The sequence below is a fragment of the Manihot esculenta genome, chromosome 10, assembly GCF_001659605.2.
Source record: "Manihot esculenta cultivar AM560-2 chromosome 10, M.esculenta_v8, whole genome shotgun sequence".
In the NCBI taxonomy this organism is placed as follows: domain Eukaryota; kingdom Viridiplantae; phylum Streptophyta; class Magnoliopsida; order Malpighiales; family Euphorbiaceae; genus Manihot; species Manihot esculenta.
This window is the reverse complement of record NC_035170.2, coordinates 18,887,386-18,905,337: the sequence shown is the minus strand read 5'-3', so window position 1 is coordinate 18,905,337 and position 17,952 is coordinate 18,887,386. Positions and strand designations below refer to the sequence as shown.

General features: G+C 40.0%; 1 long non-coding RNA gene across 2 annotated transcripts in view; it reads left to right on the top strand.

Moving 5' to 3' along the window:
• Nucleotides 1-17,952, top strand: part of LOC110625031 — a 42,321-nt gene that overhangs the window by 22,783 nt on the left and 1,586 nt on the right. The window contains exons 1-2 of one of the 2 annotated variants that reach the window (XR_002489500.2): nucleotides 4,569-5,104; nucleotides 17,718-17,842. This is a non-coding gene — a long non-coding RNA (uncharacterized LOC110625031). Of the gene's footprint in view, nucleotides 1-4,568; nucleotides 5,105-17,717; nucleotides 17,843-17,952 lie in introns of those variants that run through there. The other variant, XR_002489501.2, reaches the window with a different exon arrangement.

Below are 17,952 nucleotides of genomic sequence, written 5' to 3'. Positions count from 1 at the left end.
ATCAACCTCTTTCCGATGTGGGATCTCTAATCCTTGAACAAACATGCTCACACACCGTACTGTTGAGGACCCTATGCTCTGATACCATCTGTAATAGCCCGGAAACCAGTACCTCTCTGTAATGGCCCAAACTGCTCGGCGCTAGGATCCAGATCGGCTTAAGGCCGCCAGAACCCGTAGCAAGCCTAACCTGAACTCCAAACATCCCATACGTGATCCGACTTGACTCCTAGCTGTTTAAACATTTTCTGAAAACTTACCAGACTTAACCTTTAAAACATCAGACATCTCAATCTGAAATAGCCCTCAGGGCTAAACCAGTGATACACTACCAAGTAACCTCCATGCACTATGCTTGGAAACATAGAACCCACTCTGTAGGGTCAGCATATCATAAGTTAACCTTGGCTACCATAGAGTCACAGGAATCAAACCTGGTCTTCTCTAATGGACTCTCTATGGGTCACAGGAATCAAACCTGGTCTTCCCTCTGCCCTGGTCTTGGGTCAAGGGAATTAAACCCTGTCTTCCCTCACAGTTATAATTCACTGGGTTTTCAAAACACAACATGTATTAAGCCTGGTTTGACTCATTTCTCATCAAGAAACTGAAAACAGGATACATGCATATACAAGGGATGAAATATACTATAGGCAAAGCACATACTAATCCATAAGCACCTTAACTGATCATCTATACATCGGTAACAAATATCTCTTTAATTTACATCATGTCCATTACTCTATTACACAAGCAATACTGTAGCCAATACCCTGCTGCTTCTAACCTTCCCAGCTAACCTTGTACCTGCAAAAACTGGGATTAAGGGAAAGGGATGAGCTATAAAGCCCAGTGAATAGAAACACTGAAAACAGTTCATTCATACGCATTTTATATGAAAATGCATCACAACTCAAACATTCCACATCTTGGATTAGACATGACCTCAAAACTCCCTCGACGGGCTATTGATGTCGCCTTGGTCCAATCCTCATAAACAATGAAAATGCAATGCACCATATTCGTGATTCTAATGCAATCACCCTAAGATATATCATGGCATCCATGATGCATGACCTATGCTCAAACATTCTGTTATTTAAGATAAAACATTAAGTTTCGTTCTACTCACCTCTGCTCCTCAAGCAGAAACCTGACTGACTCTGCAACTGCTAATCCTGACGACCTCCCTGAACTGTCGGGTCCAATCCTACACAAATGGACTCGAATGAGGTGTCAAACATACTCTTATCAAATCGTAAACAATCCCCCATAATCCCTTCTGAACCTCTCAAAACAATCACACAAAGCATGCAAAAGAAGGCTGGACAGAACACATTCGGCGGCAGGTTCGGCGGCCGAATGTCCTGAACAGAGCCGAAACTCAAGTACCTTCGGCGGCCGAATATCCTCTTTCGGCGGCCGAACCCTTTCGGGGGCTACTTTCGGAGGCCGAAACCCCTAAACAGAGCCGAACCTCAAGGCACTCAGGGGCAAGCTGTGGCAGTCTAAGCCACCATGCAAGGGGTTCGGCGGCCGAATGCTCCTTCGGCTGCCGAACCTGAGTTCTTCAAGAACTCAGCTTCTCCCGCAACCTAGCTCCTCCATCCTTTCTACCTCTCTCTAAACATGCATAACTTCATACCTCCACTTACATATACTCAGGTATATGAACAAAGGGGTCCAAAACTAACTTATAACCCCAACAAAACAACAACATAACACATATAGAAGCTTGCATGCATAACTCAAAAACCTAAACTTAACCCTACACATGCAACTCTACCCGTACCCTCGTTTTAAAAGCTATAATAAATCATTAAAAGAAGTGAAAAAGCTGCCCTTACCTCCTGAAAACAGAAGCTGATCAACCTGAACCTAAGGATAAGCACCACCTTCCCTTCACCTTCTCCAAACGACCAAACCTCTCTTTTCCTTTAAACCCTTCACAACCAACCCAAAAACACTTAACAAGGTGATAAAAACAAAACAAGTGACTCATGGAGGACGTGGCCTCACCTCAGGAAGTGAAAGGAACAGAAATCCATCCATTTCACCGACTGGAGGCGCTGAAATAGAGGGCTGGCCGACTCACCTTCGGCAGCCAAACCTGCATGCAAAACCATGCAACGTTCGGGGGCCGAACATGACCTTCGGAAGCCGAATCTATAGCACTTTCGGCGGCCGAACTTAACATTCGGGGGCCGAACCTGGCCTTTGTCTCCAAAGCCTTTTCTCTTCAAAACTCAATCCGGTTTGAGTCAAAACCTTTCAAACACTTAAAACACTAAAACTCTTAAAAACTCTTTTAGAAAACCTTCACTCTACCCTTCTAGACAACTCTCCCATCCTTGAACTCCACCGGACGGTAGGAATTCCGATGCCTGATCTAGCCGGGTATTACAAAATTAAAGCTTTATAATTGAAATTCATGCATGAAGAAATGAGTAGATGTTATTTCCTACACCTTTCTAAGCTTACCTTTGATTTTCAAGCTTGGTGTATATGGAACCCTAAACTTTCCTTCTTCAATTCCTTCAATATATGGCTGTTCCTTTAGCTCTTGGTCTTAGGATGAATTGTGGTTAAAGAAAGAAATTGATTTGGTGAGGTTTGGCTTGGCTTTGGTGGGAGAAAGAAAAGCCTATTTTCTTCTTTGAAAATGGATGACCTACAGCAACATGAATGAAAGAAGATGACAACCCATTTTTCTATTTTGCTTTGTCATTCTTTTATGCATAGTTAAGTGACACATCATCTTGTAACTTTCCATATTTATACTTTGACCTACTAAACTCTTTACCATGTTTCAATTTAGTTTTCAAACTTTCATTAATCATAGATTGACCTACTAAACTATACATTTAGCCTTTAGAAGTCCTTTTTACTTAAGCAAGCATGACGGAATTAAACAAGCACCTCAAGCAAGCACGTCGGGAAACCCTAAGCACCTCCCAAAAGTGACTCATTCCCGACTCACTAATCACGCTGGCTACTTCATTTCTGGATATGTCCGTTTCTTTATTTGAGTTTTCTATAATTCAATTATTAGCAGCTTAGAGTTAAGCTAGCACCTCCCCTAATGCCACTTACTCTAGTAATGAAATAGTCTAACTCATACCTAATGATGACACTGCTCTAGCTATAGGTTTGAGGATGTTACATATCAAATCTTTGAATTCCATATTTACTTGTGCATGTGGGTTTGAGGCTTGTGTCATAGGGTTCCACGTCAAACGGGGTTAAGAAATATGTTTGAATCTGAGCAATGGATAGAAAGTAAGTATGGCCAGACTACCAGTGGACCGGCTTATGAAGCTAAGAAAATTGTTCTTAGCTTGGATAGAGAGGGAAGAAATTTTTGGGAGAAAGCCGAGCAAATTATTGAAAATCCAAGAGCCATTGCTTAAAGTGTTGAGATTAGTGGATGGTGATGAAATACCAACAATGGAATTTATATATGAAACAATGGAACGAGCAAAATTGGCCATTAAGCAAAATTTCAAAAGTTACATAGACTACTGGAAAATTATTGATGCTCATTGGAATTTTCAATTACATCATGATTTGCATGCGGCTGGTAAGAAGCACATAAACTTAATACTTAATATTTCAATAATTTTTATATCTTATAAATTTTAATAATATTTTTATAATTTGCAGGATATTTTTTGAATCATCAATATTAGTATGGTCCACACGATATTGGAAATGATAGTGAAATTATGGTCGGCCTTAAAAATGTTATTCAAAGGCTAGAGAGTGATTTGGTAAATCAAGGCCATGCATTGAACCAAATATATAATATATACCTAACTTGAATAATTTTAATAAACAATTTTAGTAGTATAATAAAACAAATAATCTTTTTTTATTGGTGTAGACACAACTTTATAAGTATAAAATAGAGAGTTTTGGGTCCGTCTTAGCACAAAAAGCCATTAAATTCACTGATTTAGGTAAAAATATAAGATTTACACATTATGTTATATTTTTAGTATTCTAAAATATAAAATCAAATATTTGAGAAAATAACATATATTATTAAAATTATTATATGTTTTAATGCAGCTGAATGGTGGATACATTATGGTGAAAGTACTCCTGAACTACAAAGAATTGCAGTAAGAGTGTTGAGTCAAACCACTTCTGTATCTAATTGTGAAAGAAATTAGAGTACTTTTTCACTTATACATACAAAGACGAGCAACAGATTACGGTATCAAAAATTGCATACACTCGTCTTTGTTCACTATAATATGCGGCTAAAATTGAGAAATTTGAGCAGAAAGAGTTAACATGAGCTAGAAAAGAGTTATAATCCAATTAATTTGGATTACATTTTCGATGAAGATGATCCACTAAATTCTTGGTTGGAGGAAAGAGAAAATCCTGTACTTGATGGTGAAGAAAATCCTTGGTTAGAGGAGGATGAGACTGCTCCATCACAATCACAACAAGTTAATGCTCCAACTCATGGACATAATATTGGAGGCAGTGGTGATGCTGAACTTGAAGATTCTTTTATGCTATCTAGTTCCAATGATGATGATGGTGGTAGTGGTCAGGGTGGAAGAGGAGAAGGTCGTGGAGCTGCTAGTTTATTACAATCACATGATGATCTCTCTTCATATCAGAGGCATAGTCTATCTCCATCTCTAGCTCCAGCTCCAGCTTTGCAACATACATATCACAGGTCCCGTGGTTCTGGTGGTAGCAGTGATAAGGGAAAAGGTTTTGCACATGGAGAGTGTTCTATGGATGCAGATCATTATGCATATGGGACTTATGGTACAAGTGAATCTTCAATGGAAGCAACCTCTACCGGTGATTATGGATATAAAGGAAATTTTCAATGGGAATACTCAAATCCATATCCATATCAGCCTCCTCCATCGTATTCTGATTTATCTTTGTCAGAGCAATCATCCTCCCACGCCCAAACCCAGTCCAATCCTAGTGATCAATTTGGTATGGGTTCATTCTTCAGCTTTGATCCATCACAATACTATCAATATCATCAAGATCAAAGCTCTCAATCACAAGATGAAGGTGGTGGATCTACTCAAGAACCTGCTAGACGCTCATTTTGGTGGTAATTGAGGTAAGTTACTACATATAATGTTTAAAATTTATGTATTTTATGTTTATTTAATATATTTGTACTTGTTAATAAGTTGTATAACTTAATTTTCATTATATCTTTCAATATATTTTAATTTCATGGACTTTACAAATTTTTTAAAAAAATTTGCACCGCGACAGGCCGTTACCGTTACGTTATGACCATTATAGGCTTGTTTCTGTTACCCGCGACTGCGACCGTCAATGCGGCCGCGACTTCGATTTGAAACCATGCTATGAGTACATTACTTCCCTAATAAACCCGGCCTCCTCTAATTTTTGCACCTCTTCTCTTGTGGCTTGCTATTCCTCCTTCCCAAATACTCGTCTTCTGCTTCACTAACTTGGCCCCAGGGAGGATGTTCAGTTTGTGGGTCATCACTTCAGGATCAATCCCCGGCATATCTGAGGGCTTCCAGGCAAAACTTGAGGCGTGCTCCCTAATCAGAGCCGTTGCAATCTCCTTTTGGTCATTTTCGAGGCTTGAATTGATACTAAAGACTTTGTTGCTTTCTTCCTCGAACAATCGAAAGGTCTCCAGCTTATCCACAGGTTCAGTTTTGACCTCTTTCTTTTCATCCCGGACCTCCATAACTTTAGGGTTTATTTCTTTTGGTTAGGCATTTGGTTCCTCCATTGTGGCCAGGTATACGGCTTTAGCCTCCTCCGGTCTTCCCTGGACTACCTCCACTCCTGCCTCCGTTGGAAACTTCATGGTTAGATACCGGATTCTGGTTACTGCTTCAAAGTCATACAGCACCAGCCTATCCAAGATGGCGTTATAGCTCAAGAGTAGCTTCATCACAAGGAATACTGCATAGTAAGTTCGGGATAAAGGTGATTCTCCTAGGATGAGAGCCATTTTTACTTTCCCTTCTACTGCCACTGCAGTTTCCCCTATCCCCTGATGTAAGCACAACCAACAACACCAAAAATGATGAGCTAGCATTGCCTCAAGGACCAATTACAAGGTTGAGATCCAAGAGGTTGAAGGAAACACTTCAAGAATTCATGAAGGGATATGTTGAAACTTTGCAAGTTCATTTTGAAGTTGAAAAACAATCTGGCCATTCCAAGTCAATTAGGTCGAATGTGTCCTTATTGACGATTCAAATTTTGTATTTGCATTAATAGATTCCCTATCACTAATTCAGTAGTAGATAGTTAACCAGTAGTAGGTAGTTATCCTGTAGTGGATAGTAGCATAGATCATGGATCCATGCATAGTAGTGGGTAGTGACATAGATTATAGATCCATACATAGTAGTGGGAAGTGGCAGAGATCATGGGTCTTTATTTAAGTTTTTACTTGTTATTATTATTATTTTTTTAATTAGGCTAGGCTGTCCTAAGGTATATAAAGCATCTCTTTTTCCATATTGTACACAGATTATCAATTATTCAATACAATTGTCTTACGCGATTCTTCTTTGAGAGCTTAAGAGAGGTCTTAGTTCTTGACATTGTATCAAGAATAAGGTTTGATACTAACTTGTATGATTCTTATTCTTGCTGCTCTTAAAATCAATAAGTTATAAATGTTTTTAATTGCATGTTAATTAAGGGTGCTTTAGATTGGGGAATTATTTTCTGAACTAAGTTCTTTTTACTAGGGTATGTGTCGTTTCAATCTCTATAGGCTGGGGTTCCGCATCAATTGGTATCAGAGTTAAACTTAGTAATAATTTCTTAACTATCATTTGTGTCTTTGTATTCAATTTTGTTCATTATTGGCCAAATATATCACTTTGGTTATTTGGTGTATTTTCTTCAATTTTTCGTGATCTTTCCGTTTAGGATACCTATTAGAGTCGAGTTCATTGTTTAGTTGCTGTTCAAATCGAATTTTACCCTAAATTCTTGTTTAGGTGGAATTAATATCTTTAGTGATTTGGTTTGTGCTTTTTGCCCTAATTTGTATGCTTCTATTTTAATACTCTTAAAATAGTATTTTCAGTGTTTTACTTCTGTCCTTATTGATGACCGCTGGGTTTCACTACCCTGGTAAGAGGCCGAGCCCATAGTGACAAGGCCGGCCTAGGACCCGCGGAATCCCACAAGTGAGAAGACCCAGCCCATTCATCCTTGAGGTCAGGCTTTTCTCAGGACCCAGCCTTCTCTTCCCGAGCTCGGCCTGGAAGCTTAGCAAAGTGAGGATCACTGGCCCAGCCCCGAACTGCTCGGTTAACCCTCGTGCTAGAAGGGAGAATTAAATGGCCGTTACGCATGGAGCAAATATCTAATATCTTTGTACGACCGTATCCGTATGGCAGAGACAGGTGGCCTAATGGCAGTGAGTCCATTACACGTCACTGACAGACCAAGAAAAAGAATAAAAGGAGAGGAGCACCCTCCTTTCAGACCAAACTTACAAACCCCTTGTAAAACCCTATTTTCTGGATCTCAGAACATCAATTGGTGCTGTCTGTGGGAACGAAGGAGATCTTTTCATCGCTGGAGTTCTAATCTCAAAAAACACCCACTGAGATCCACAATGGCTAATCATAATGAAAACAACATTCCTAATACCCCCCAACGACCTGAGCTCTGCCTAGAAGGGGCAACAGTTCTCTTTCTCCAGCCCCACAACTCCCAACAATCAACCACCAACCCCTTTTAATCCCTCGCCGAGCTTGACAGGGAATGTACCCGGAGCTACCTTGTCCAATCAAGACCTCCAAGCCATGGGCCTCCAGTTACAAAACACCGCCCATTGGTCAAGGCTGATGATGCAGTAAAGGGGCCTCAACACCCCAGTGAACGTGTTGCCTATGATAGAAGAACCCCGAACTAATGAGCCCCAACCTACCTTTAACCACCCTCAAACAAACAGCAGAGAAACTGGAGAAAGAGGGAGGAGGCCAGGCGAAGAGGAAGAGCCGGAGGCTATAACCCGGGGAAGAAGAGTAAGAGAGCTGATAGAAAATGATGAGGCAGAAAGTTACTCTGCCAGGACAACTAGGAGGAAAGAAGAGGAAGAGCGAGAAGAAGAATATCGCTTGGAGAAGCGGCCCAGACAGGAAGAAGAAGGTGTGGATCAAAAGCTGCAGAAAATGAAGGAGCAGCTCCTGGCTGAGTTTGGAGCGAAGGATCACAACCAAGCTCTCTTGCCCACCTCTTCACCTTTCTCAAAATGGGTGCAGCAGGAGACCATCCTCAAGAAGTTTATGATGCCACCCATGGCAGCCTATGACGGAACTGGAAACCCAAGGGAGCACGTTCTTAACTACAAGACCTTCATGGAGCTGCAGACTCTATCGGACGCCTTGATGTGTAAGGTATTCCCCACGACGCTTACGGGGCCGGCATGGTCGTGCTTTAACAGTCTAGAGACTGGAAGTATCAGAAGTTTTGGAGATTGGGCCAATATCTTCATCAGCCAGTTCATTGTCGGAGTACCAGCGGACAGAAAGACGAGCTACCTGGAGACAGTCAGGCAGAGGAGGAATGAGTCTTTAAGGGAGTATGTCACCCGTTTCAATACGGAGGCTTTGCAGATCCCCGAGCTAGATGAGGATAGAGCGGTAGAGGCCATGCAGAAGGGGACGACCTCCCCAGAGTTCTTTGGCTCATTGAGTAGGAAGCCTCCCACCTCGCTGGCAGAACTAATGAAGAGGGCGGAGAAATATATAAGGCAGGATGATGCCTTAGTAACGAGTAGATTTGCTAAAGAGTCAGCAGACAGGGGAAAAGCCCCGGAAGAAAGGAGGCTGGAGAGGCATGATAAAAGACAAAGCAAAAAACCTGAGTCGTACCGACAGCCCTGGGACCGAAGGGACCAGAGACCTTTCCCCCCTCGGGTTCCAAAACAAAAACCATTCCCCCCGCGGGTTCCGGAGAACCTGACCCCACTCAACGCCTCCAGAGCCGAAGTGCTCATGGCAGTCCAGAACAAGGAATTCCTCCAGTGGCCGAAGCCCATGAGAGCTGAAGCAAGCCAGAGAGACCCTGACAAATACTATCAGTACCATTGCACATATGGCCATGACACCAACAATTGCTATCAGCTGATCAGCGAAATTGAGAGGTTAATAAAAAGGGGGCATCTCAGGAATTTCGTGAAAAAACCAGAGGGAGAAAGGCCTCAGCTGAACCCTACAGTAGAGAGACCCCGGAGGATGGGAGCAGGACCGGTGAATGATGGCTCCAGTGGAACCATCAACATGATCGTGGGGGGAACTGGAGGTCGAATGAGCTGAAGAGGAAAAAAGAGAGGCCGAGACGGGGAGGGTAGCATTGCCGAGGTCATGCAGGTAGTTGAACATTCTCCAGTGACCATCTCCTTCTCTCCGGAGGATGCCCAGGGCATTCAGATGCCTCACGATGACGCCCTTGTTATCGAGGTCATCATCCACAACTACCGAGTTAAGAAGGTTCTCATCGACAATGGAAGCAGGGTGAACTTGTTGCCATACAGGGTCTTCCAACAAATGAGAATCCCCGAAGAACAGCTGGTTCGAGATTAGGCCTCGGTGAAGGGGATCGGAGGAGTCCCAGTACCTGTAGAAGGAAAGGTGAAGCTGGCTCTCACTCTCGGAGAAGCACCTTTGGCTCGGACGCACTACACGGTGTTCCTAGTGGTGAAGCTTCCCCTGAACTACAATACAATATTGGGAAGGCCGGTGTTGTATGACTTTGAGGTTGTAACCAGCATAAGGTACTTGGCTATGAAGTTCCCGACAGAAGCAGGAGTGGGAGTAGTTAGAGGAAGTCAGGAGGAGGCGAGAGCAGTGTACCTGGCCATGGTATCAGAGCCGAGCTCGGCAGGGGAAAAGTTTGACTCAGAAGTCCTAGAAGTCTGGGATGAGAAGAAAGAGGCCAGAACGGAGCCAGTAGGAGAACTGGAAACTTTTCCCTTATCAGAAGTAGAGACAGATAAAGTCTTCAGTCTTAACGCTGGCCTGACTGGAGAGCAGAAAACTGAAATAATGGCCCTAATCCGAGGTCACGCATCAAGCTTCGCCTGGAAGCCTTCTGACATGCCTGGGATAGACCTAAAGGTGATGACTCCCAAGTTGAACGTCCTCCCAGAAGCCAAGCCGGTGAAACAGAAGAAGAGGGTAGTAGGAAGAGAGAAGCAGCAAGCCACTAGAGAGGAGGTACAAAAGCTTGAGGAGGCAGGGTTTATTAGGGAAGTGATGTACCCCCAATGGTTAGCAAATCCTGTATTAGTCAAAAAAGCCAATGGCAAATATAGGATGTGTATAGATTTTACTGACCTGAATTAGGCATATCCCAAAGATTGTTATCCCCTCCCTAATATTAATAAAATGGTCGACTCCACGGCCGGTTTTGATTATATGTCTCTGAATGCAATGTTTGGTTACCACCAAATTCTAATGGACAGGTCGGATGAAGAAAAGACCTCGTTCATAACAGAAAATAGGACTTACTGCTATAAGGCCATGCCTTTCGGGCTGAAGAATGCCGGGGCGACATATCAAAGACTGATGAATAAAATTTTCAAAGATCAGATCGGCAGGAATGTCAAAGTATATGTGGACGATATGGTGGTGAAGAGTCCGACTTTTCAACAACACTTAACAGACTTGAGGGAGGTGTTTGAAGTATTGGAGCAATATAAAATGAAGCTGAACTCGGCTAAATGTGCTTTCTTCATCAGGGGAGGGAAGTTCTTGGGATACATGGTGAGTGAAAAAGGCATTGAGCCCAATCTAAAGAAGGTGGAAGCTATCTTGAAAATGCCTGAGCCGACCTGCGTGAGGGATGTCCAAAGACTTACTGGAAGGGTAGTAGCGCTCAATCGCTTCATGTCGAGGTCAGTTAAAAGATGCCTGCCGTTCTTTAAGAAGTTGAGAAAAGTTCCGAACTTTGAATGGACCGAGGACTGTCTAAACACCTTCGAAGAACTCAAACGCTATCTCAGCTCGCCACATGTGCTCAGTAGTCCGCTGGAAGGGGAAGAGCTCTTGATTTACTTATCAGCCTCAGAGCAAGCTGTTAGTGCCGTACTAGTGAGAGTGGAAGGAGGAGAACAAAAGCCAGTTTTCTATGTCAGCAAAGTGCTCAAAGATGCCGAGGTGAGATACCTGAACATCGAAAAAATAGTGTACGCTTTATTGTTGGAGGTTAGAAAATTCAGAGTTTACCTAGAAAGCCATCAAGGAGTAGTGATGACAGACCAACCGTTGAAGAAGATTCTCCACATACCAGAAACTTCAGGTCGGATGCTTGCTTGGTCCATTGAAATTAGCCCCTACTGTTTAGAATACCGACCTCGAACCACCATAAAATCTCAAGCCCTTGCCGACTTCATAGTAGAGTGCTCTTTCAATGAAGAATAGGCAGAACCGGGTGAGTCATCTTCGGAGGCATGGGAGAACAAGAGAGGGAGGCAGCCCTCACCAGAGTTCAGCTGAAGGTTGTATGTGGATGGGGCATCCGGGGCTGGGGGCAGCGGTGCAGGAATAATGTTGAAGGGACTTGAAGCGTTCAAAGTTTGTTACGCCTTACACCTAGAGTTCAGTGCCTCCAATAATGTAGTGGAATATGAGACCCTGATAAACAGGATGCTGGTAGCAATGGAGGTAGGGGCAACCGACCTCGAGGTGAATAGTGATTCCCAATTAGTGGTCAACCAGATAACAGGGGCGTATCAGGCCAGAGACCCTACTATGCAGAATTACCTGGCGAAGGTAAAGGCCATAGAAGCCGAGCTCAAGAGTCAGAGGATCATGGTCAGATACCAGAGAATACCTCGGGAAGAGAATGAAGAAGCGGACTTGCTCAGCCGGTTGTCTAGTGAAGAGCTGGAACAGCTCCCAGATGAGGTGTACATACAACATGTTAACATTCCCGCCTTCAATAAGGCAAATATCGTCTTGAAAGTCGAAGATGGGCAGAACTAGATGACCCCGTACCTTGAATATTTGGAAAGAGGAAAACTCCCCGAGGATAAAGTTGAGGCAAAGAAGATTGCGGCCCGGGCAGCTAACTACCAAGCACTTGTAATCCTATGGCACCCCACACTTAGAGAAGCTAAAACACCAATAATAGAAGGATCTAGATGAGAATCTGACAAACGCTACAACGAATAGTTGATAAGTTAGCCAAGATTCTTGGTGCAATTAATGAAAGCAAATCCTCACTCTCACTCAAAGCAATACACGCCAAAGGCATGAAAAGAATTCTGAAAGTTTTTTATTAAAAGCTGCCTCTTACAAGTGTTTTTTATCCTTATATAGTAAGGAGAGAAAATAAAACCCTAAGACACTCTTTTCATAGCTGGCCGATCCACCCACAAGACCCAAGTCCAATTACACACTAAGATAATACTTCAAACACATAAGTATTAAAACATAAGCCCAAAACATGGCCCAACACTCTAAAACTTAAAAGATAAAATATGGCCAGAATACATGCCCAAACAAAGTTAAAATAAAACAAGTGTTTAAACAATAAAACATAGCAAGCCCATCATAACAAAGCTGAATCTTCACAAAAATCTTTCTTAATCTTCACTTTAGGCTTCCCTTTGTGTAGTTTTAGCCCATAGATTTGATTAGGCTCCCTAAGCTTATGATTGCAAGTGTTGCGCCAAATTTGCCCCATATGAGTTGAAGCACGCCCCAAATATATATGGATCATATGAATATAATTTTGAACTCTTTTTAGATCCATTTGAATGACATAAGCTTGCTCCACACCATTGTTAGAAGTTTGCCCTATTGGATCCGTATCATTCCCTCCTTCTTTAGAAAAGATTCGTCCTCGAATCTTGCTGATATTTATATCAAGAAGGGAAGCTTTAGGAACCCATGTATCTTCAAAGACCTCCTCTTGAATAGGTGGAAATAGCATAAAACTTTCGTCATGGATGTTTTCATCAACAACCTGTACATCAAGAGCAAATGAACTAGGCATAAAAATATTAGTCATAAAAAGGTCCTGGAAGTGACCCATTCTCCTTTACAACTTTCAAAGCAGTCTCATTCGCCTCCTCCACCTCATCAATCACGTGCTCCCCATATCCAGCATCATTCACAACCTCTTCTATAAGCTCATTGATGGAATTTGCAACAACAACTACATTAGATTCATGCACTACAACTTCCTCTTCAATTTCAATCTCTATGGAAGTTGAAATTGGAACTTTAGCCTCTTCTTTCTCCTTTTCTTTCTCCATCTTCCCTCCTTGAACTAGTCTTGATTTTTTTCCAGCCTCTTTACCTTCAGACTCACTCTTTTCTCTCATTTTTTTTGCAGAACTCGAGCTCTCACTCCTCTTTGTAGCCAAGGCCGAAGCCTCCCTTGCCCTCTCTAGCATCTTTATTTGATCAGTATATACCTCTTGAGGAAGGAGCGAGTATAACCTTCTGTCCTTCATGAGTGAAGGAGCACTTGTTATTGAACTCATCATGTTGCACCTTTCTATCATATTGCCACGGCCTACCCAACAACATATGGCTTGCCTGCATAGGTACCACATCACACAAGATCTCATCCTTTTACCTACCAATAGAAAATGGTATAACCACCTGGCGTGTAACCCTAACCTCACCAAAATCGTTCAACCATTGCAATCTGTATGGCTTAGGGTATTTAATAGAAGCCAAGCCCAATTTCTCCACCATATACACACTAGCTACATTTGTGCAACTACCTCCATCAATAATGAGAGTACACACTTTTCCATTAACCAAACACCTAGTGTGAAATATGTTTTCCTGTTGTTCTAGGCTTTCTTCCTTAACCTGCATATTCAAAGCACGCCTAGCAACAAGCATCTCACCATGTTCAACAAGCAACACATTATCAACAAACACATCCGAATCATCACAGTTATTATTGCAATTAAGAGTTCTTTGAGGTATTCTTGTAGAAGTGGAAGCTTGTGAGACATTCAAACTCTCCATAGTTTCAGTCAACCTCTCAAGAGTCTTATAAATCCTTCTAAACTCACCACTAATTGACTTTTTGTAGAGAACTAGCCAATATGGTGTCAGAAATAAAAGCACTCAAGTGTTTGCATTCTTACCACTCTTTTGCTGATTCTTCAATTGCACTTTAGAAACTAAGGCCAACCAACCAATCATAAGGTGCGTTTAATGAAACAAAAAAGAAAACCTAAAGAAAGAAAGAAACGGCAAAAACTAGAAAGAAGACACTGACAATTTGGAAAGTAACACAAGGACTACGTTTTGTGCTACTTGAAAGATATCGCCTAGAGTATAGACACAAGCAAATAATACTCCAGCAATGTCAATGAAGTAAAAGCAAGCTTAAACCAAAAAAGGAAACTTAGAATTCAAATAAAAACAAACCTGGACAAAAGTTTGAATTTAATTCACTTCAAAGTAAATTAAATATGGATCTATTTAAATCTACCCAAAAAGGCAAGTATCAAGACCCCACAAATAGAATCAGAAAAAAAAAATTTAAATTTCACTCAGTTCAGCATCATGGACGAAAATTATGGCATTAAAAGAAGGATTTGACATCAAATCAATTTAGATGCAATTGCCTTAAATGTGCACTTTAGGAAATAGACAGATTTTTATCTCCTAATCTGGATTCAACCTAATTCAAAATTCAAAATTCAAAATTGATTCTCATAAACTACAACAATCAATTTAGATAGGTAAGGCAAGATAGATGCAAAAGGAAGCATATCACAATGTCAGCCAGATCAATATAAGTAAGGCAAAGGCGATTTTTTTTATTTTTGATTTTTTTTTTGGATTTCGATTTTTTTTTGTGATGATTAATAATCAAGAAGGTGCAGCCATGGACACACAAGCTTTCACCGAAATCAACAACGAAGAAAAGGAAAACTCAAAAAAACCCTAGATCCTAAGATAAATCAAAATTTACCTCACTTTGGCTCCGATACCAACTGACGCGGAACCCTATGGCACAAGCCTCAAACCCATACGCACGAGTAGATATGGAATCCAAAGATTTGATAAACTCACCTCCTATGGCACCCCATACTTAGAGAAGCTGAAACACCAATAATCGAAGGATTTAGATGAGAATTTGACAAACGCCACAACGAATAGTTGATAAGTTAGTCAAGATTTTTTGTTCAATTGATGAAAGCAAATCCTCACTCTCACTCAAAGCAATACACGCCAAAGGCATGAAAAGAATTCAGAAAATTTTTTATTAAAAGTTGCCTCTTACAAGTGTTTCTTATCCTTATATAGTAAGGAGAGAAAATAAAACCCTAAGACACTATTTTTCTAGCTGGCTGAGCCACACACAAGACCCAAGTCCAATTACACACTAAGATAACACTTCAAACACATAAGTATTAAAACATAAGCCCAAAACATGGCCCAACACTCTAAAACTTAAAAGATAAAATATGGCCAGAATATAAGTCCAAACAAAGTTAAAATAAAACAAGTGTTTAAATAATAAAACATAGCAAGTCCATCATAACAAAGCTGAATTTTCACAAAAGCCTTTCTTAATCTTCACTTTAGGCTTCCCTTTCTGTAGTTTTAGCCCATAGGTTTGATTAGGCTCCCTAAGCCTATGATTGCAAGTGTTGCACCAAATTTGCCCCATATGAATTGAAGCACGCCCCAAATATATATGGATCATATGAATATGATTTTGAACTCATTTTAGATCCATTTGAATGACATAAGCTTGCTCCACACCATTGTTAGAAATTTGCTCTATTGGATCCGTATCAATTGCCAACCATTTCGAGATAGAAAATGAGATAAGAGATCGGTTTCAATCCAAATGAACAGAGAGAACTCAATGGATTTTTCGACAATAGAATCAAATGATGTAAACGGAAAATAGAGTTGTGCTATGATTGGTCAATTTTGCAAGAGAGAGAACGTGAGGTGGTTGGCACTTACCGCAGCCACTCCGACGCTCAAGTTAGTAAACCAGAGAGAAGGGCAAATGTAATATAATGCTCTGAATGAGTAGTTGTGTAAAAATTGTGTACTTTTGTAAAAATTGTGTACTTTTGTCTTTGTAATCGTTGGCTTATACTGTAAAAGGACAGAGTTAATTATAGTATTTTTTGAGAGTCCGACAATGATGTGAAAGGATCTCGCCGGCCAATTGATCGGAAACCCCGTGATTACAGGGTTTGCTGGATTGCAGCCGCTAATGGTAACTTTCTGTAAATACTCGATCTCTTCAGGAGGCGAGTCTTGATGAAGAGCCAAACTGAGGCAACCTGAAGCGTTCAGGTCTTCTTTTCCCTCGATGGGGCCGAATATCATCTGATCAGACTTGTGCCACGTGATCTTGTCTTCGAGTGCCTGCACATAATCTTCTTTGAACTATTATTGTGAAATATCATACCCATTATCTGCCATTGCACAGATTTACCTTGCAAATGTAGTGTAAAATCAAAATATTTATTGTGTTTGTCAATGTAACTATGAATTTTAAGAACTTAACTATGTGTCAACAAGTATTCGTGATAAAGTTCTAAATAGGTTATATGAAATAAAAGCTATTTTTATAATCAAATTAAAAATAATAATAATAATAATAATAAATGATAAAAATAAAGCCTTTAACTTTCATTTTATTATGTTTTATAGATAATATGTATTGTAAAAGTTTTATAATACTATTTAAAAGGTTGTGAATAGATTTAATATTATTAATTGTGTCTACGATGCATTTATTTATACACCTTATTTGAGATAGAGTTTAACAATTGTTAAATTAAATATTTATATCAAAATTTATGCAAATTAATGCACGAATATGATTGTTAATATTTAATCCAATTGTTGTTAAATACATTTTCATATGAGGTTGAGCTTACAGTAGTTGCACTCATCTATCTGTTTGTGATCACGCATGCAACCAATGTAAATAGATGTGTTTTTGGCCTTTCTGGTTAACCCAACCTGAATATATTTATGTTCAAACCTACCTTGCACGCGTTGGTGTAGTGTCATGTCATGTGATTTAAATTAATCATATAAAAAATTTTCATCCCTAATACATTAATAGAATTTTCACATTTAGACTTTTTAAATAGAAAAAATAACTATTTAATTTTTAATAAAACTCATTAGTTTGTCCATTGACTTAAAAAACTCATTAAAATATTCTTGAAATAGTGAAAAATCTAATAATCAGCCGTGTCTTAACTTCAGATATTAAGTATTCTACCTATTTAATCTTACAGTATGAACAAAATTTATTAGTTAGTTCTTTAATTTTATAAAAATTAAACTAATTAATTTTTCATTTTAGATTTTTTTTTAATATTTAATGGTTAAAATTAACGAAAACTAATTAGTAAATTTTTTAATATTTAAAAGACATTTTAATATATTTTTTAAAATTAAAAAACTAATTAATAAGCTTCACTAAATCTGAAAGACTAAATAATAATTCTCATTTGTTCAGAACTCATAGGAATATCCCGTTTGTTTCCAAGTCTGCATATGCATCTGTGTTTTACATTACTTCTCTTAAACCAAATCTGCATACTATCAAGAAAGCAAAAATTTCCCTTGTATTCTTACAAACTAGGGCCGAGTTATGCTCCCCAGAATTTTGCATCATCTGAATATGCTATTATAAAAATCTTACAGTATGTTTAATGTTTTATATGTTGCCATGACCTAGCTTAGGTGAGAACAGTGCTGAGATTATTGCGCGATAAGAACGGGATTTGTTGCCGACAATGATGAATGGCATTTTGTACTGGCCCATGTGTGATTTTATCACTTTCAAATTCATCCCTGTCCATTTACAGGTATTCTTAGCTAAACCCCCTGCATTCTTTTTCTTCTATTTTTTTTTTAGAATTTCTTTTATGTGATATTTGTACTTGATTTACCCTCTTATATTTGATTTATCCTTTTA